Source organism: Convolutriloba macropyga, chromosome 12, assembly GCF_964194025.1.
Source record: "Convolutriloba macropyga chromosome 12, txConMacr16.3, whole genome shotgun sequence".
Lineage (NCBI taxonomy): Eukaryota > Metazoa > Xenacoelomorpha > Acoela > Convolutidae > Convolutriloba > Convolutriloba macropyga.
In genome coordinates this window covers 43,401,849-43,423,283 of record NC_134479.1, presented here as the reverse complement: position 1 = coordinate 43,423,283, position 21,435 = coordinate 43,401,849, and the positions used below count along the sequence as shown (strand labels likewise).

Here is a 21,435-nt window from a genome sequence, read left to right as displayed (position 1 = left end):
ATTGGCATATCACATTAAAAATTTTGCTTATTTTTTTCGGAAAAAAGTATTGGGTAAAAAACCTGCTTTGAGTGAACTGTAGCAATTTTTGAAACTACCGCTATCATGCAGATTTTGAAAAAGATAACTGCAGCCCTATAAATCCTAGAAAAAATAAAAATCTGTTCGCTCGGAAATATCGATCTTTGGCTGAATTCATATTCAAACAACAGAAATTTTAACGGTTCGAGGATTTGTTCAAAATGAACGTTTTTGATATGTCAGAACACTGTTAGTAAGTAGTTTGAAAAAACAGCTGAATGTTCTAAAATACCCAGAAAATATGTGTTATTCACTAGGAAACGTTGACCTTGTGTGTTAATGAGCATACAAAATAGCAAATTTTTATCGGGTCAAGGAGTTGTTTAAAATTAATCAAACTGTTATTCCATATTAACAGCAGTATGTAGATTGAAGGAAAAACAGATTTTTGCCCTAATCTTCCTAGAAAAAAAGACAAACTTTGCTCGAAAATATCGAATTTTTGTTCAATTACCTTTTCAATATAGAAAAAATTATAGATTCAATGAGTAGTTTAAAGTTATTGAAGTTGAATTCTAGACTATCAGATCCATGCATAGTTCAAAGAACACTGATCCGCATAGCATTCCTAGAAAAACAAGATGGTATAAATATCGACTCAAAAGAGAGAAAATTAGTCTGGTCAAAAAATTTTTAACTGCTAGTCATGGCTATCAGTAATTGGGTTGATTGTAAAAAGTTGAATAGTTGCCCTAAACTTGAATGAAAAATAATTCAGTGTTTGACTCAAAAATGTCAAATCCTTGAGTTAAAAACATATTGTCACAATTAAAGAAGGTCTAGACAGAAAATATGCATTTTGAAAACGAATGAAAATGTTTGTCTAAGTTTTCTAGATGGAAGAACGTATTTCATATGTTAAAAGAGGATTTTCGCCACATATCTTTGTATGAAAAAAGAAAAAAAAATTATGGTGTCAAAGAATGGTTTAGAGCAAATCTTTTTGACATCTCAGACTGCTAGTTATGCTGAGATTACAAATTGAAAAAATAATCTGTCGACAGAACAATCCTTACAAAAATTAGGTTTTTTCTTGACAATTCAGCGTCTTTGCTTTTAATTTTTTTAAGAAAAGAGAACATTAGTCGGTTCAAGGAGTTGTTGAAGTCAATCATTTTAGTTTCCCAAACTACTAGGAATATATTGACTCTAAAAAATGACTGGCTGCTCCTACGTTCGTAGAAAAAAAAACAGGTTTCTTTTGGAAGTATCGACATTTTGTCTAATCACGTTCTCAAAAAAAGAAATATTTTTTGGCTTAAGGAGGGAGTCGTTCAACGTAAACAAAATTGATATACCTAGCTGACACTGTTATGTTTAAAAAAGAAAGAATGGTTGGTGTAAGCTTCCTGGAAAGAAGTACGTATTTCACTGGTAAGTAATGACTTTTTTATATACCCAGGCTATCAGAAGTTTGTAGACTAAAACGAAAAGAAAATGATCTGAAAAACGGCTGAAAAATGTATGTTTGTCATTTGGAATCGCTTATCTTTTTTTCAAGAATAGAAAAAAATCAGCTCAAGGAATTGTTTAATTTAAATTGTATGCAAGAATACTACATTTGCAAAGCATATGCAAGGATACTATTAATGATCAAACTTTAAGGAATAGCAGTGGTTTGCATAACTTTTTACTTAAAAATAGTTTTGCGACCTAAAAATTGTGATTTTTTGAGTTTACTACATGCTTTTAAGAATAAAAAAACTGTCGAGTCCACAATTTGTTTGGAGTAAACAGTTTTGAGATTACAGACTAGCAATCCGATGCACATTGTAAAACAAAAACAAAGGTTCTTAGAAGATTCCTAGGGAAAAACATGTATGTCACTTGGAGATATACTTTCTCGCTTATTATATGTTCAGAAAAAAGGGAAAAAAATGATTCAGAGACTTGTTCAAAGTGAACCATTTAGAGATCTTAGACTACCAGAAGATTATAGATTCTTTAAAACAATGTTTTTTTTTCATAACGCTCCAAGAAAAATATAGGTATGTAACTCGGAAAAAATACCTTTATTTCCTTATGGTATAATTTCAAAAATGGTATCGGATTAAGATTTTGAAGCGAACCATATCCACATACCAAACTATCATTAGTATATAAAGTGCAAACGGAAAAAATGTTGTGCAAATTTTTCAGAATAAAAATCAGTTGTGTCAAATTAAAAAATTGCGCTTTTCGCTCATACGGTGCGATTTAAATTTGCAGCTTGAAATTCAGCTTCAATATTTTGGGCAATAGTTTTGAAAAGTTAACTCATCAGTCTAATGTGAATGCTAAATGTGATCTAAATTCATGTCCAATATTACCAGTAGTAAGTTGATTGTAATAAATACAACTTGTTGAATCAAGTTTCCGAGAAAAAAAAACATATTTTGTTTTTTTTTGCCTATTATGTTTTCAAAACGAGAGAATTTTTTGGGTTAAATTTTTGCAGAAAGTGATCTAAACATACATTCTCGACTAACAGTAGAATAAAAAATTTAAACCGAAAGAAATGGTCTGCCTATTTTTCCGGGAAAAAACATAGATAAACTTCCTGTTTTTGTTCACCTTTCACTTTTTTACTTCATATATTTATAGGCAAGGAGAAATTTTATTGGGTCAAAGAGCTGTGTAATGAGTATTTTATTTTTATCGCAGTAAATTGTAGATTCTAAAATTAAAAGAAATAAATTGCTCTAAAGGTACTTGCCATCTGCAAATATCCACTATTTCGCATATTATGGTTTGAGGGAAAAAAGAAAGCTTTGATCCACCTTTTCGCTTGATTGAAAAACAAGAGTTTTTATCGAGTCACGGAGTTTTTTGTTTTGGACAATACTGAAAAGTCGCAGTACCAGAACTGTTTTGGTTGTTAAGCAAAAAGATTTGTCCACCTATGTATCCAGAAAGAGTTTTGCGTTTGGATAAATCTACAATTTTCACTGATTATAAATAGGAAAAGTTTAACGAGTCAAGAAGTTGTTCATAAGAGCGATATCACAGATTACAAGTAGTGTGTATGTTTTGAAACAAGAAGAATGATATCGGTCTAACGTTGCTAGAAAAGATTTATATGCAAACGGCAATTATCCAATTTTTTGCTCCATACAGTTTGAAGAAACAGAAATTTTATCGTGCTAAGATTTTTTTCAGCCGAATTATATTAATATATTAGGCTATCAGTAGTGTGTGATTGTGAAAGAAAAAGAGTGTCTGCAAAATTTTAATGAAAAATAGATATGCCACCTGGAATTATTCACTTTTTACTTTGTATTGATAAAAGATAAAGTAGTATGTGATGAAAAAGCATAAGACGTTGTTTAAAACAAAGTGTTATCGAAGTTCTTCGCATTCAGAAGTGTAAACGTTAAAATGCGAAAAGAGTGGTCGGTCTAAGGTTCCTAGAAGAAAAAGATTACCAAGAAACATCCATTTTTGCCTAATCTATTATAAAATTTTATATATTATATAGAATTTTTCGCTTTAAAAGTTATTTTTTCTAAATGACCATATCGATATTCCAGTCTGCCAGCATTTCGATGGTTGTAAAACAAAAAGCATGCTCTTTGTAACCTTCCTGAATTAAACTACTTTATGTACATTTTTATTTTGTTTGCTCGGTCTCAATTCTCCAACCCGAATAAAAAAAGCAGGAAAACACCCCATTATATCTCAAAAATTGATTTTCTAGACCTGAGCAAAACCTGAGAAAAATTTCCGTTAGTATATGAGCTCTTTTATTGTCATCAGCCTAAAATCAGACTATCTTGCGCTCAAAACTCCTCTGATCAGACTATTGTGCACTCGAAAAAAAAACTATGATCAGACCATTACCAGACAGACACCCTTATCAGACCATACTGAGACCGAAATAACCTCTATTTTCTTTTTATTTTTGTGCGCTCGAAGATGACCCCAACTGATCAGACTATCCCAGACCGATATTTCTTCTGATCAGACCATTGTAATGTCACTAATCTCCAGACCCTGTAAGTTTGGTCTGAAAGCATACCGTGTTCGTTCGACCTGGGTCTCATCAGAGGTCAATTCCGCCTGGCACCTCATGAAGCCCAGTCTGATCAGACCCATTTGTGCTCAAATTCATTTCCTGGACTATTCTACGTTTTTCAGACCACTCGGGCTATGTAATTTGGAGCGCAATAGTAATAGGTGTTTAGATTGCGGAAGTGACCGTAACATAAGTCTAAGATAAAACCTGATTTTTTACGTTCATACATTTTTACAAAGGCCCAAAAATCTCTTCCAGTAAGTCAAAGGAAGTCACGAAAACCCATATTTTCCCAAGAAGGTTTTCTTTTCTGGTTTCTGGAAGTCATGGAATATTTGAAGTTTTGGAGGGTCCATCTTTCGTAAGAGGACTTTGTTTTCTGCGGAATATCACTTGATTTTTTGATCTTGTCTTGATCACTTGCCTATTTAGAGGAGAATTATCAATAATTAGTTTTAAACAAAGAATTTGAAATGGTTCGTAGATTTTGATTAGTTAATTTCTATCTAACAAATAGGGAAATGTGTAAATAACAATTATGTGTAGCTAGATCCAAAAAAAAGAAAGGCCTAGTCAGGGGAGTTGGTGCGGAGACATGAAACAAAATTTAACTCCTGGGGTTGGGGGGGGGGGTGTTCTCACAGGCCATAATTCCATCATGGTCTGGACAAGCAACCCATTTTTCGTTTGGATAATCCGGTTCATATTTTCACCACCTCACCATTGGTAATCGGGTAACCCATTAAAGTTTTCGTTTTGTTTTCAGAATTGGCAAACAATTCTTGTAGGGACCTGTGTTGTTGTGGTGGCTCTTCTGGCTGATCCATCCACTGCCCGCGTCTACCGAAGGGGATCAGCGCACCAACTAATGGATCTGGGCAAAGACCTGGTCAACAAAAATGCCAAACGACAGGAGATTGATAACGGATATTATGAAGTTTCATATACTGATGGGGGGAGTGATTTTGTTGAGAGTCTTTCAAGTTATGAATGGGGGAGTGATGTTGTTTAGGATGTTTCAAAAACTGAAGGAATGATGTTGTTGATAGTTATGATAATAATGTGGTTCATTATGGTCTCAAAGATTAATTTGTTAAATAAACTCCTCATTATGATGTTGATGAACAGTAGAACTACTTTTGATATGTTGATAACCTACAGGAGGATGATAAACACTTGTTCACACACATTTTGTGAAATATGCAGTAAGAAGTCATAATAGAAAGTTGCATAACAATCGATGTTAAAATGATGATTTCATTAAAGTGATTAATATAATTCAGTGTGTGAAAATTTGTCTTTCTAAACTTTGCGTTGGAACTTTATAGCGAAAGATTTTCATAATTTAGAATTGAGAACAATTTGAAGGTCAGTCATCAGAACTGTCAAGTGAGAACGAAGTTCTTTCTGAAAGTTCAAAAAAACCCGGGTTGCCCACCATAAATATTTCTTGGCAACCATATCCAAGCCATATATGGAGTTTATGGTAACTTGGCAACCATATAGTTGACCATGGAAAAAATCCACATTGCTTAAAAAGCCCTTAAAACACATAAGAGTCAAAGTCAGAGAACAATTAAACTAACATCTGACTATATCAAGCCTTCAAAAACAGCAAATTTAGTTAATTTAAATTTTTATTCCTCGGCAAATATATCAAAAACCATAAATATCTATAGTCTTGCTCATGGTTGCCCAAAAACCTGTGACTTTTCAAACTTCCCAAGGGATCCTAAAAGCGTGAAAAAATAAATTAGCTGTCCAAAAAGCTTGTCAAAAGTGTAAGCCAATTGTTTAAAGAACCCAAAAATGTGCAAACCGGATTCTTGGATACCAAATAAGAATCACATATGGAAATCTTGGCAACCATAGCAAGATCATGTAATTAATTTTTGTATAGCCTGTATGGAACCAAATATGGTTCTTGGATTTGGTTCCCAAGATGGCTCGACCCGGAAAACTGCCGCTGTAAAATGTTGCAATTTTTGTATGTAATTCGCAGTGGGTCTTACTCGCAGTGCATTGATTGTTAGTAGGCCGTAACAATGGAAGCCTGTAAATTAACATGCGGAGTGTCATGCATATTTGTCTTTCGTCGAAAACAAAGCTTTGTCTTAATTCCTCACGTCTTTATACTAATATGAACTTCGAAAAAAACTACCTCAACTCTAATTGCCTCACCCACTGATTGAGTGAACACCAGCTCCAGAAATGAATCAATGTTTGTTATTATCTCGTATGTGCTGCTGCCTTCCATCAGCACGCCCGATTTTTTACACTGGACAAGAATAGCACAGCTAGTCGTCATCTGCTCTCATCGGTACGGCAAAGTCATCAGTAATTCCACTAAAATAGCTTTTGCGTTCTTGGTGCTTTTCATGAAATCACGCTTTACTGATTAAGACTGACTGCCTAGCAATTCTTCGCAAAATCTTTCTCGCCTATTTGAGTTTATTGCGGATTTGGAGTGCATTTTTGTGATCCATTTCGTACATGAAAAGAGAACAAAGGAGGATCAAGACGTGGAACAGGTTCTCGGAGTCTAAATAACTTCCCCAGGCGAGACCAAATGGTTATCTTGCAAGATCTTGCAAGAATCTTGCAAAAAATGGTTATCTTGCAAGATCTTGCAAGACGATGGTTATCTTGCAAGATCTTGCAAGACGAATGGTTATCTTGCAAGATCCTTGCAAGTCGAATGGTTATCTTGCAAGATTCTTGCAAGTCGAATGGTTATCTTGCAAGATTCTTGCAAGTCGAATGGTTATCTTGCAAGATTTTTGCAAGACGATGGCTATCTTGCAAGATCTTGCAAGAAAATCTTGCAAGACGATGCATCGTCTTGCAAGATCTTGCAAGAATCTTGCAAGATCTTGCAAGATAACCATTCGATTTCGACTGGGGTTACTTCTAGCTTTTTGAACCGATAGATCCTGCGTGAGGAAACATTCTTGGGCATCAGTGAGCAGAAAAAGTCATCATATTCAAGGATCTTGATACTACGAAACCTTTCCTGTAATATGTTTTCGTTCTTTTTCCTTTATCACATGTCCTCACTCATCACTCCCGTTTCTTCACTTTGAGGGTTACTGCCTCTAGACCCAACTGTGCCTTTTTTTCATGTGGCTCATTCGGTAGCTCTTCTGTCTCAGGTAAGGATTCGTATAATCTCTTGGTTCAGATCATCTTCGCAAAGCACTTGCTTATAAGCGGAATGTTTTGCACGTGTTCTGCGTAAACTCAAAGTTCATCGAGTTTAATAAAAAAAAGTTGACCAAAGAGAAGGGAGATGGCGATAAAGATAAACGCTGTTATCAATAAATAATGTGTTTTAGAAATGTTTTTCTTTAATTAGTTGCTGGCACAATATCTACCGGCTTGTACCAGTGACCAAGAGTTTGAAAAAAAATTTCGGTTGTCCGATGAGATTTGAAAAGTGTAGATCACCAAGTGTGTCAAAAAAAACGAAGGTGATTCTACGGTAGAATTTAGAGATTGGGAAGAGAAACCTGATATTTCTTTACGTGGGTTTGGTTTGGAGTTCTAAAAATTGTGTCAAATATACCCGTGACACGAGAAATTAGTCAAAATACGAATCTAATTTCGGCTTCAGGATAATTGTGGTGTCCTAATGGTGACAAAAGCTTCTAGGCACCAACATTCTCAGTCACAAATAGGCCAAAAGAAGGATGCCTGGTGACGAAATTTATGCTCATGATGCTGAAAATGATTATGATGGTGAAGTGGAAGAAGGTGATGATATTGATAATACTGCTGGTCATGATAAAGCTCTTGAAGATGAGTTTCATGAATAAACCCCTCATGCTGATGATGGTGAACAGTAGAAAACATGTTGTTGTTTTGTTAATTAGGTACAAGCGGATATTAATCACTGATGAAAAATGGTGCCTTTATGGTCATTAATATAAAACAGCAATTGAAAATCTTTGTCAATTCCGGGTTGGGTCTTTAAGTCCAAAGATTTTCATTGTTTAAAATTGAGCAAAATGTAAACAACAGTCAGCCCAATTAAAAAGTAAGAAATATGTTTGATCTGAAAAACTCAAATATGGCTTTAGAAAAATTGATTGTTTCCAAAATTTAGCCTACCAACCTTTATTTGATTTGATGCATAAGATTTAGGACATTTTTTTCAAAAAGAGAAAATAGATGTTTCGTTGCATAACACAATTCAAGCTATAAATTTTTGCATTACCGTTTTGCTCAGAAAGAGTTGTCAGACGCAACGCTATTTTCCACAATTTTGGATTGAATTTTATCGTTTTTCGAAAAATAAATTGCTGTAGAATTATTCAAGTTTCGTATGTAATCTGCACTTAGTCCGACTCCAGTACATCGATTAATGGTAACAAAAGAAGCCTTCATTTTACCCTGCGGAAAGTCATGCTTAATTATCTCTGGTCCAAAAAAGCTAATTGTTCGATTCCTCGTTTTGGAAAATACCACCAACCATTCCAATCCCCCCCCCGTATGGGTTTCCACCCAATGACTGAATAAAAACCAAGTCCAGGTTTGAATCAATGTTTGTCTATATCTGGTATGTGGTGCAAATTTCCATTAGCATGCCTGCTTTTTTTCCACTGGAAAAGAATATGACACGCATTCTTCATCTGCTGTTATTGTTACCGGATCCATTGGCAACAGCTCCAAGTTCTCTTTTTTTCAGGCTCCTTTAAGTTCCGTCCTTCTAAAACCCTTGGCTTCATGTACTCTTCTATCACTCCTTTTCCCCACCTTGAGGGTTATTGCATCTAGAGCCATCTTTGTGACTTTTTCTTTCTTGTGGATCATTGGGCATCTCATCTGTCCCATGTATTGATTCATTTATGGGGAATATTTTGCACGCTTTTTGTAAACTCAGTCTTTATCCTTTGCAACTAAAACAAGTTGACCTAAGAGAAGGGGAGGACGCTTAAGGTGAATGCAGTTATCAACAATAAAAGTGTTTTGGAAGTAATTTTTAACTAGTTGCTTTCAAAATATCTACTGGGTAACACATTTGACAATTCCAGGTCGAGACCGAATGGTTAACTTGTAAGAACCTGTAAGACGAATGGCTACCTTGTATCTTCCTTGCAAGTTCGTTCCTGTCGAGCTCAACTCTTATTGGTTAATTCAATTCAACATTCAGTCATTTACCATAGAAAACGCGTGGGAGTTAGTTGCTCTGTTTGGATAACATGATACAATTCGACCTAAGTAGACAAAATGATTCCTTTTTGAATTTTACCAATTCAAGTGAGATTCTTTTGCAATTCCATAAAAAAACAGTAGATCTCAATTAGCTTCTTTGCAATTGCTTTTTAAAAATATTCCCTGACTTCTGACTTTGATTGAATTTTCGAATCCATATATCAGCATTTTCTCAAAATAATTTAGTGGCCCTTTATTTTTTATCGTTCTTTATAATTCCAATTAACAATTTTCGAGGTTCTATATTTTCCAAACATCCGTTTACATTCATGTCTTGCAACGTTTTCTACGGTTTAGTGTGTGTGTGTGTGTGTGTGTGTGTGTGTGTGTGTGTGCATGTGTGTGAGAGAGTGTGTGGGTGGGTGTGCGTGTATGTGTGGGTGTGCGCGTGTATGTGCGTGGTTCGTGTGTAGTGGTGTGTTGTGTGTGTGTGTGTGTGCGCGCGCGTATGTTTAACTTGTAAGTAACTTGTAAGTCGAATGGTTAACTTCTGAGAGCCTTGTAAGTCGAATGGTTAACTTGTAAGAACTTGCAAGTTGTTGGAAGAAAAACTTGCAAAGCGATGTATCGGCTTGTAAGAACTTGCGAGAAACTTGCAATTTCTTAAACGTTAACCATTTGGCCTCGACCCGGGAAAGGTGAAAAATTTTACTACTGGTTGTATTTGAAGAGCTTAGAGTCCCAAGAGCATGAGAATGACAAAAGTAATTCAACTGCAGAAATTAGAGGTTGGCAAGAGAAATCTGAAATTTTTTGCCTGCTGTGGTTGGGTTTTGAATCTGAAAATGAGTCAAATATACAATTGACCAGAGAAAATATTCGACGCACGAATCTAATTTCGGTCCCGAGATAGATTTATGTGCTACCGTTGCCTCGTTTTCAATTTTTGAGATTCAGGGCTTATAATTGGGGCTATCAAAAATTGACTTCAGTGAAAATACCGCTGATCTGAATTAAAAATTCTTTAGCATTTGCATTTTGTCTGATGTTGAATCGAATTTGACGGCACCAAATTATGAGCGTTACTGAGGCTTTGACACATCCCTGAAACTCAAAATACGGAAAATTATTTTGTCAACAACTAAGAATCATCTAAAATCATCACGAAATTACCCTGTGAAGTACTTTGAAATATGAAAAAGGGAGAAAAGTGAAAAAATTGAAGTGTCATAAATGCCGTGAGAAACTTGAATATATTTATAGAGGACTGATCGGTTTGTTACCAAATGCACCACAGTATATTTTGTTCACAGACAGTCAGCAAAAGTTTTCCCAAGAAATCAGCTCCAACTCAATTCATTCGTTATATTTTAGGAAGTCACTACTTTCAACGCTTTTGTGATTGACTTCATTAATAATTCTCCGAAAAAATTGAACTCAAAAGAAAACAGTCATTATATAACATCAACAATTCAGAGATTCGCGCAGTCAGCTCATCGATTACAACTGACCACATTTAATTTTAAAAAATGCATCCTACACGTTATTGAAAATTATCAACAACGTTTAAACACATTCCCGTCATCTTTTCAAAACTTCAAAAGTGTTTCAAAACTAGCAATGTTCAGTGCCGGAATTAAAACTGACGAGCATAATACTAAAAACTCAGCTCCGCTTCAGCACAATCTATGCAGCATTTCAGCTTTTTACCTTGTAAGTATTTCCTGAGCCATTCATGCAATTTTTTTGCAAGAAAATAAATAAAATTCCGATTTTTCACATACTCTTGGCGTGATTTTCAAATCAAGAGAACAAAACCTTGAGCTCCTAGCACTTTTCCTGCATAATTTTACTGACAATTTTTTGTTGAATTGTACGATAATTAAATATGCTGAAAAAAGCAGCTTTTAAATAACTAGGTTGTATATATTCACAATGAGCGGACTCTTTTGTGAGAAAACTGGCCAAAATTTTTATTCAGTCTTTTAAAATTCATCAACCGATGCTGTCAGTCGGTTGGACACGAACGGTTTTTTGTTCAGTTTTGCAGTTACCAATCAGCAAATAACGTGTCAAAATCCAGAACTGTCTTGTCACAAATTCAGCTTAATTGATTGTCGCCAAATTTGTCGCATTTTTTCGCCCGAATAAGATTCCGATTTGAATTAGCGCAAGCACTTCATCAGGATTGTTTCAATCGGATGATTATTTTTGAAGCTTTTTAATTAATTAAGAAAGCCTATGAAACATTATGATTGTGCAACAGCATCTAAAATACGCTTAATAAATAACAATTTCTAAGACCTTTTCAATGGCGGGAAAAACTTTGTAATTGTTTTTACACATTTTCAAAAATCTGACTATTATAGAACAAAATATACGTAACTTCAAAAAAGCATTAACAAAAGTGAGTACCAGTTTCATAACTTTCATTCATGTTTCATTCCTAATGTACGTCAGCAGAAACATTTCTAAGTGCAGACCAAACAAAGAGATATACCATAGTAAACATAAACATTTGTTATTCATTTTCCTCAACTACCAAAAAAATCAGGATAGATTCAATACAAATTCAATACCATCCGTACAAATTTTCTCTATTTTAAGGAGTCACCATTTCTCATTGAATTCATCAAAAAGTCTCTAGACAATTTGAATTCAATTGAAAACAGTCCTTAAATAACATCAACACTTCAGACATTTCTGCAATCAGCTCAATTTTTAAAATTGAGCTTATTTCATTAAGAAATTGCAATACTGCACATTATTAAAATGTACACAAAAACTTTGAACGCATTCCCACGGAATTTCGGCTTTTTTATAAACTTATATCTATTTTTTCGAACATGACGTCTTATCTTCAAAAAATACCAAAAATTGAAGCTCCTAGTGCTTTTATTGATTAATTTCACACTGAAAATATTTGCTATACTATTTTGATACTTTTATATGTTAACAAAAGCAACATTAATGTAAATAGAGCTTTGGAAATTTTCAAAAGAATCGTATATGTATGAAAGATATACATATGCGTTGTAAAAAGCTTTGTTTGGTTGTTACCTATTTTTTTCGCCAAGGTTTAATGAAAAGAAATCAACCCCGGTTTGAGTTTAGTCCATCAGAATTTTTGAGCCGAGAGGTTCAAGATATATTTCCCAAGAGCTGTTCAAGTAGCGAACAAAACTTTGGAAACAGTATGATTTATGTGTAATATTGTTTATTACATAACAGCCTTTTTTAAGTTGGGAAAAACGTTTTTTAAAAGCTGAGAATAAAATATAGATCAACATCAAAAAATTATAAAAAATAGTGACAACTTTTTTATTTGGTATTAGAGCGGCTATTTTCCCGAGTCTCCGCCTGAAAAAAATTTTCCCAATGTTGCTTGTAGTTCCTCTAATCAGACCATACTAAATTTTTGAGGTCGCCAAGACCATAAGCAAGACCGTATTTGGGGGCGCATAAGTAAAATGAGCGTACTGGAGTGAGTCCTAACACAAGTCATTTCGGTTTGGAAGTCAGTAAGGGTAGGTATGCGTGAACCTTGAAATGTGATAAAACTCCTTTAGGTTGATACTTTAAAATAATGCATGACTTAAATATATTTTTCTAGATTTTCTCAACTTTTTTTCAGTTAGGGTGACGATAAAAACATTGAAAAACAAGAACAATTTTGATGTTTTAACATAGTACCTAATTAAAATAGCCTTGGTCCTAAATTTGAATATTATTCTCCTACGCTATTTCTACGCTTTGATAAGTTTTCCGAAATCTATGTACGAAATTCCTTGAAATGCACTTATATTTCAAAAATTGAACCACGATATCATTACCTACATAAATAACTCTTATTAAAGTTGTTAATAATCAATTCATATTGTCTTGGTGTGTTATCTCGGTCTTACTCATTTTTGCACGTTCTATTCTCAAATTATCGCTCTAACTGCTCAAAAGTCAAGTTCATTATAAGTTCATTACAGTCCCCCTCTTTTTGGCGTTGTAGTCAAAACCTAACGGGTTAAAGATTTGTTAAAAGTTGTGAATTTTCTTACTGGTTAAGTTTGTCCTGTTTCGACGTTGTGATCCGTTTCTTAGTCGTCAATTACTAGTGCCAACTTGTTTACTGGTCTTGTTTGTTTCCCGAAACCAGTTCTTTTTTCACAAGATCTAACTTTTCCATCATTGCTGAGAGACAAATTTTCCACTACACCGACGGACCAAATACCCCGTGGATTCATGTCTTCCAATATCCATTAAAGGCTACCAACTTCGAGAGGCTTCTGATTTTTATCCATCTGGGTCTCCTAGCCATTGTGGGTATGAACTCGCGCATGAGTCGTGTCCAAAATTGATGTGAAAGGGTAATACATTTCTTCTAGTCCTTGTTGTAGTCTTTCGTGATTGACAATATTGACGTCAAACGGTTGTGAGGCCAACCGATAAGAAAATGGTTGGGCGTGATTGGTTAAAAAGACAAACCGTTGTCTGGGACTTAAGTCAGATGCCTGCCATTCAGGATTTCTTCGACTTGAGCTAGTAACGAGTGAAATGTTTCGTCGGTTAACATTTGAGAGCCAATCACTGAAAAAAGAATCCGTTTTGAGGACTGCACGAGTCTTTTCCATGCTCCTCCGAAGTGGGATGCATGTGGTGGGATGAACTTCCATTCGATGGTCTCTTTGATTAATCGGTCACTGGTTTTCTGGTGGTCACATTGATTTAATTTTGTAATGAGTTCACGAGAAGCGCCAACAGAATTTCTACCATTATCAGAGACAATGAGGTGAGAGTTTCCTCGACGGGCAGTGAACCTCAGTATCGCTTGAATAAAAGAATCAGTGCTTAAAAGGTAAGCTGGTTGTAGATGAACAGCTCTTGTGGTAACGCAAGTGAAAATGCAAGCGTATCGTTTTGAATACAAGTTGTTGCTGGCCTTTATAGCGAAAACTCCAGAGAAATCTACACCCGTATTTTGAAAAAAAAAGTTTTCAGTATTTGGAATTCTAAAGTCTGGCAGGGGGGCCATTTGAGTTTGCAATGCTACTGCTTTTTGTCTGCGACCATCAAAACATCGGGTGATTATTGTTCGTAAGATGGAGTGAAGGCTGATCAAAATAAAGTACTGCTGAACAATGAAACGGCAATTGTCAAGTCCTGTATGTACATTGTGGTTCTGAATATCTCTAAGCATAAGAAAAGTTATGCCTTTTTTGTCACTTGGGATTACTGGGGTTTGTATGTTTTCTTCCACTTGATTTGCATTGGCAAGACGTTCATTAGCTCTTATAACTCCGTCGTCTGTAATGAAGGGTAAGAAGTTTTTGTTTTTAGAGAGTGCTGAAGCGTTTTGATCTTTGCGAAGACAATCTAGCTCTTCCTCAAATGAGAGTTCCTGAGATTGCCTAATTAGATAAATTTTGGTCATATTGACCGTCTTTACGATCAAGTGGAATCTCTTCGTTGTAGTTTTTAGGATACCGATAAACAAAATTACACATACGAGAACGTGTTTAAGATTTTCAAAGCTTGAGAACTGTTTTGGGTCAATGAGTGGCTGGTTTGCCCTTGAGAGAGCCATTGAAGCTGCCAAAGGGTAATTTGGCACGTTTGTCGGAGGCCAATTTGTTGGGCCATGTTTCAAGAAAATTGGCCCGTTAAATCAACGACATTCGGGTTTGAATTCGTTTAAATTCAACCCTCTTGTTCCATCGTCAGCTGGATTCAAGACACATGGAACATGACGCCAGTCTGGTGGTGAAGTTGTTTCAAGAATTCCGGCAACTCTGTTTGCTACATATATTTTGTGTTTTCCTTTGGAGTTGTAAACCCATTGTGGGGTCGTTGCGCTATCCGACCAAAAAGTCGTTTTGCTAAATGTTACATCAAGCTGTTGCTTTATGAGGAAGGCTACCCGACCTTCAATAACAGCTTCTGCCAGTTCTAGTTTAGGTATGCTCTGCTGTCAAATTGAGGCAACTTTTGCTTTTCCCAAAATAAAATTGATTGAACAAGTTGAATGTGTATACTCTGTTTTTAAATATGCTACTGCACACATTGCTGTTAGAGAAACGTCGCAAAAGATATGAAGAGTTGATTATTTAGGTGTCTTTTTCTCTGCGAACAGAAATCATGGTATTTCGATGCTGGAAATGTTTGTGATTTCTGTCATAAGAGAAATCAGGGTTGCATCAAAACTGTTAGGTGATAGGTTGTCCCATCGTTCTCCTAAACGCCAGACGTCCTGCATGATTGTTCCTAACTGCACTGTGAAGGGCGGTTTGAACACAATTGGGTCATAGATGGATGAAACACTATTCAAAATCTTTCTCTGGGTGGGGTTCTCCAGATCCACTTTTTTAAATTTTTGCTGTTTATAACGAAAGAGTCTCTAGACACAGACCACTGTTTTCCTTATACTCTTTCGGTATCAGTTGTTGATAGCTGTTCGCTCTTTCTCTCAATTTTGGAATAGGCGGCAGAATGGTAGACTCTTTTGTATCGTTAGGATTCTGGTCTTCTTTAGGGATTGACTTCATTGTTTCAAGTGAATTGGAAGACCACTTATGTTAAACTGAAACCTCCTAGCAAAATTAAATTTTTCAGATTCTTGGAAACGGAAATTGCTCTTTCAACTGTGTCTGTTGCGTGACACAGGTCATCTATGTAAAAGGAACGTAAGACTGCCTTGGCTGCTGAAGGGTACTGCTGACAATTGCCTCCGCTGTTCGTCGTAAGGCGAAATTTCAACACGACAGTGAACACCTTGCTCCAAAAAAGTGCCTACTAGATTGGAAGCAAATTATCTTTTCGCCTTTCTTCCACAGAAAGCTTAAAAACTTCTGGTCCTGTGGTCGAACACCTACATGCATAAACATGCCTTCAATGTCCGCAGATATCGCAACTTTTTTTCTGACTAAACTGCAGATAACACCGGTAAAGTTTTACATCAAGTCAGGCCTTGGCATGAGTTGGTTATTTACTTAGACACCATGGTATTTTGATGCTGCGTTGGGAACTTTTATTATTTTTTTTTGTTAGGGTTTATGACAGGGTGATGCGGAATGTGCCAAATGTTTGGAGTCGTTTTATCTAGTGGTACCTTTTCAATGTAGTTCTTTGTCAGATCTTCGTCGATTGTTTCCTTGTATTTCTCTAACTTTTCCGGGTCTTATCTAGTCGCCTCATTAGGGCGTTGAGTTGTTTGAACGCTAAAGGGAAATTATATGGCAAGTCGAGTTTGTTTTTCCATAAAAGACCTACATGTTATTGTCATCCCTTGAACTCTACAGTAGATTGCAAAATGTCCGATGCGCTTTTATAGGTCTCTGATTTTGTGACGTCTTTATTGAACGGCAAGTCTTCAATTTGTACCGGTTGATTACTTCGTTGTACAGAGTGTCGTCAATTTCGCAGCACTCTCTAGACTCACTTTTGACAATTTGAGACTGGCATGTTACTGCTGAAGGTAGATCAGTTTTCCCTGACGCAGTCCATCCAAGTTCTGTTTGAATAGCTCTTGCCGTATTGGGAGGACCATAGTGAATATCTCTAGGTGCAATGAGATCAAAAGTTGTCACAATCAATCAAAATAGACATCTGGTTGATGTCGACGTTCGGGAATGTAACATGATTCAAGTGATCAAATTCTTGACACACTTTTCGAATCCATTCTAAATTATAATGGGGAAACTCTATGTCGGCCGGAACCCGAACGTCTGCTTTATCAAAAGTTTGATTAGAACTCATTCCTTTAATCGAAAGGTTAATGTTGGTGAATTTCACGTTTTTTGTTCCATGTATTCTTTTGTGCAGTTCTGTGTGTTGGGTTTTTTCGTCTAGAACTATTCCAAGTGCGGAAGCAGTTTTTGTTAACATCATTGATACGACGCTTCCATTGCAACCGTAGCCCTTAATTAATCTCTTTGCTTGTCCAGTGGGAAGTGATTGTAGGTGCGTCATCTTTTCTGTAGTGCTGAGTCGCCTCGAGTCCATGACAGACACAACTAATTGTATCCAATCTGATCAAGTTAGCGGATGGCCATTAAGGGTGTAAAATTTTAGTGTCGGGAGAGTTCCTGATGATATTGGGCTAGTGATAAATTATTGCCTATGAGTGCGATCCTGACAATTTGCCAGATCAAATGAGGTTTGATGTCGTGAAAACGTAGTTTGGTCAAACAAATTTCTTGTAGTTGATGCATGGAATGACAAATTTTCGTTTCTTTGAAAAGCTGCCGGTTGATTGGAACTAAGTGTTATACCTTTTGAAGCTGATAAGGTTTCCTGCGGAATCTCTCTGCGTTCTGATTCGTTTCGTAGTGTTTGTTTTTGGATGTCTGTTGGCAATCTTGTTTGTGTATCCGTTGAATTGTTGACAGGATCAGAACTGACTTTTAATTTTCTCCGAATAAAGTTAAGTTTTCTGCGGGAGTTGAGTTTGACTGCTAATGTCTCATCTAAAAACTGACAACGTTGTGATTCGTCAAGACTGAGTAGGAGAAACTCATTAGTCTTTTCTAGCTCAGATAATAACTGATGATCTTCCTTCTCTCCTTCTGTGAACTCGTCTTTTGACAGACTCTCATTAGTTGAAAGGTCTTTGATCAGATCGTTTATGCTCGAAACGCAATATTTTTCAACACTACGCTGACTTTCAACGGTTTTGCCGGGCATGAAGAACTTATATATATGGAACTCCGTAGGTAAAAATTTTTCTTTATCAACAAAACGGCTATTTTACGTGTGCTCAAAAAAACGTTGGAGGCTGTGTTGTTCTAATTTAATTTCTTGCTGACGATTTGATGTTGATATTTGGTCACAAGAAATCTGAATTAATACTTTGAATATGTAAGAGATCTTTTAACTTTGGGAGAATTGTTTTGCTAACTGACCAGTGGCACCTCACGGAACCTGGGGACAGTTAGAAGACAATAGTGTCTCTAGCAGCTGACCCATGGCAGCTCACGGAAACTGGGGACAGCTAGTAGAGATGTTTTTTGAAGTAATCTGTTATCTCACAAGTAGTTCAAGAGGCACCTCACAGAGCCTGGTGAACATTTAAGGTGAAGAAGATTTGTGAACCTTAAGTTGAAGTAGAAACTACCAGGTTGAGCAAATGCACGTATATGAATTCCGTTTACACTCGTAAATTTTGATGTGATCACTGTTATTCAACGTAACGTTATAATCCTTGTACAGAATTTTTTGTTTGATAAGGTGGTGAAGGTTTGAGCGACCACATTTGTTAAGGTGAAGATGATCTTTAGGATTGAAGTATTTAGCGCCTGTTATGTGCTGACTGATTCCTCTATACTTCTAGTTGACAGGGTTTGTGACTACGAGCTCTGTGGGACACCTTATCGAGGATTTCGTTAACAGCTGCTGGTCGCTATTTGTTTTCGTTTCGTTCTGGTATATGTATGAGGTATACTTCTTTCGTTCGTTCGGTCAAAAAATTTGCGAGTTCAATCAACTGATTTGCGATGTCAATTGGTGTTTTGTCTGAAGGTTTGCAGCCATTATACAATTCGTTACCGCCAATAAACAGTATAATTTTAGAGTACTGATTGATAGGGGAACAAAGTTATAAACGTCTTTGATGGTTGCTCCGGGAAGAGAAAGGATATTCAGTTTTTCAGATTCGAAATTTCTTCCCTTTGAAACTGTTATCAACTTGAACTTCGTTTTCAAAGACTTGAAAAGATGACATCGCATGTCACATACAATCAATGGGCGTCAAGACAATACGTGTTATGATGTAGAGGAAAGATTCTGGGTGCTCAGTTGAAGTTGATTTGTGTTGCTGCTGCTGGAACTCCTACTTAGCCAGGAAAACTGCTGCAGATTGCTGCTATGGGCTGGTAGCTGCTGGTGAAGAATCCTGGCTGGCCAGGAAAAACTAGGCTGGTGGAGGAAGCATGCCGTTGCTTGCTGCTGCTGGGAAACCTGTTTAGACAGTGAAACTGCTGCACAATGCTGCTGCTGGTTTGTAGCTGTTGGTGGGTAATCCTGGTTGGCGGGGAAAAATTAGGCAGGGTAATGACGCTTGTCGTTGCTTTTTGCTGCTGGGAACCCTGGTTAGCCAGGAAAACTGCTGCAGAATGCTGCTGCTGTTTGGTAGCCGCTGGTGGTGAGCCCTGTTGGCCAGGAAAAAACTAGGCTGGGGAATGCCGCTTGTTGCTTCCTGCTGCTGAGAACCCTGGTTAGCAAGGAAGACTGCTGCAGTATGCTGCTTCTGGTTGGTAGTTGCTGGTGGGAAAACCTGGTTTGCCAGGAAAGACTAGGCTGAGGAATGACGCCTGTCTTTGTTTGCATCTGCTGGAAACCCTGGTTCTCCAGGAAAAATGCTGCTCCAGGCTGGTAGCAGCTGTTGATCAATCCTGGTTGGCCAGGAAAACTAGGCTGGGGAACTCCGCTGGTCGTTACTTGCTGCTGCTGGGAAACCTGGTTAACCAGGGAAACAGTTGCACAATGCTGCTGCTGGTTGGTAGGTGCTAGTGGGGAATTCTGGTTGGCCATGAAAAACAGGGCTGAGGAATGACGCTTGTCTTTGCTTGCTGCTGCTGGTAACCCTGGCTTTCCAAGAAAACTACTGCAGAATGCTGCTCTGGGCTGGTAGCTGCTGATGATGATCACCTGTTGGCCAGGAAAAACTAGGCTCCGCTATGACGCTTGTCGTTGCTTTCTGCTGCTGGGAACCCTGGCTAGCCAGGAAAACTGCTGCAGAATGCTGCTTCTCCTTGGTAGCTGCTGGTGGGGAATCCTGTTTTGCCAGGAAAAAACTAGGTTGGGGAACGCCACTTGTTGCTTGCTGCTGCTGGGAACCCTGGTTAGCAAGGAAAACTATTGCAGAACGCTGCTATGGGCTGGTAGCTGCTGGTGAGAATCCTGGCTGGCCAGGAAAAACTAGGCTGGTGAAGGAAGCAAGCCGTTGCTTGCTGCTGCTGGGAAACCTGGTTAGCCAGAAAATGCTGCACAATGATGCTGCTGGTTGGTAGCTGCTAGTGGAGAATTCTGCTTGGCCAGGAAAAACAAGGCTTGGGAAGGACGCTTGTCTTGCTTGCTGCTGCTGGGGACCCTGGTTTCCCTGGAATACTGCCGCAGAATGCTGCTCTGGGCTGGTAGCTGCTGTTGATGAATCCTGATTGGCCAGGAAAAACTAGGCTGGGGAATGCCGCTTGTCGTTGTTTGCTGCTGTTGGGAAACCTGGTTAGCCGGTAAAACTGCTGCAGAATGCTGCTGCTGGTTTTTAGCTGCTGGTGGGAAATCCTGGTTGGCCAGGAAAACTAGGCTGGGGAATGCCGCTTGTAGGTGGGGACGCTGAATGACCGGAGAAGAAGGGCGGTTTGGGTAGACCGAAATTTGTTTGGGGCGCCTCCACTGCTTGGTTGGCGTTGCCCTCTGTAAAACCACGGGCTTCAATTTCTGAGCATTAGTTGGGGTGATCGAAACTTTGCTTGGGTTCCTCCACTCCCTAGTTTGGGGGTGTTATCCGTAAACCACTGGGTTCGACCTCTGAGGGGGGTCTTGGCAGACCGAAAGTTTGTTTGGGTTCCTCCGCTCCCTGGGTGGAGGTTGCCGTCTGTAAACCACGGGGTTCAACCTCTGAGCATTGGTTGGGTAGACCGAAACTTTGCTTGGGTTCCTCCACTCCCTGGTTTGGGGCTGCCGTCCTTAAACCACGAGGTTTGACCTCTGAGGGTGGGCTTAGTAGACCAAAATTTGGCTTAGATTCCTCCGCTCCCTGGATGGGGTTGCCGTCCGTAAACCACGGTGTTTGACCTCTGAGGTTGTGTTGGTTAGACCAAAACTTGGCTGGGATTCCTCCGCTCCCTGGTTGTGGGGTGCCGTCTGTAAACCACGGGGTTCGACATCTGAGGGTGGGTTGGGTAGACCAAAAGTTGGCTGGGATTCATCCGCTCCCTGGGTGGGGTTTGCAGTCCGTAAATCACGGGTTTCGACCTCTGAGGGTGGGTTGGGTAGACCAAAACTTGGCCGGGACTCCTCCACTCCATGGTTGGGGGTTGCCGTCCGTAAACCACGGGGTTCGACCTCTGAGGGTAGGCTGGGTAGAACAAAAGTTGGCGGGAATTCCTCCGCTCCCTGGAGGGGGGTGCCGTCCATAAACCACAGGGTTCTACGTCTGATGGTGGGTTGGGTAGACCAAAACTTGGCTGGGGTTCCTCCGATGCCTGAAGGGGGTACTG

The 21,435-nt window shown here is 38.0% G+C and overlaps 1 long non-coding RNA gene across 1 annotated transcript; it reads left to right on the top strand.

The window, feature by feature from the left end:
- Positions 1 to 4,477: 4,477 nt before the first annotated feature.
- LOC142350679 (uncharacterized) lies at positions 4,478 to 5,372 on the top strand. Its single transcript, XR_012760894.1, has 2 exons — positions 4,478 to 4,551; positions 4,842 to 5,372. It is a non-coding gene; the product is annotated as an uncharacterized LOC142350679 (long non-coding RNA).
- The last annotated feature ends 16,063 nt before the right edge of the window (positions 5,373 to 21,435 follow it).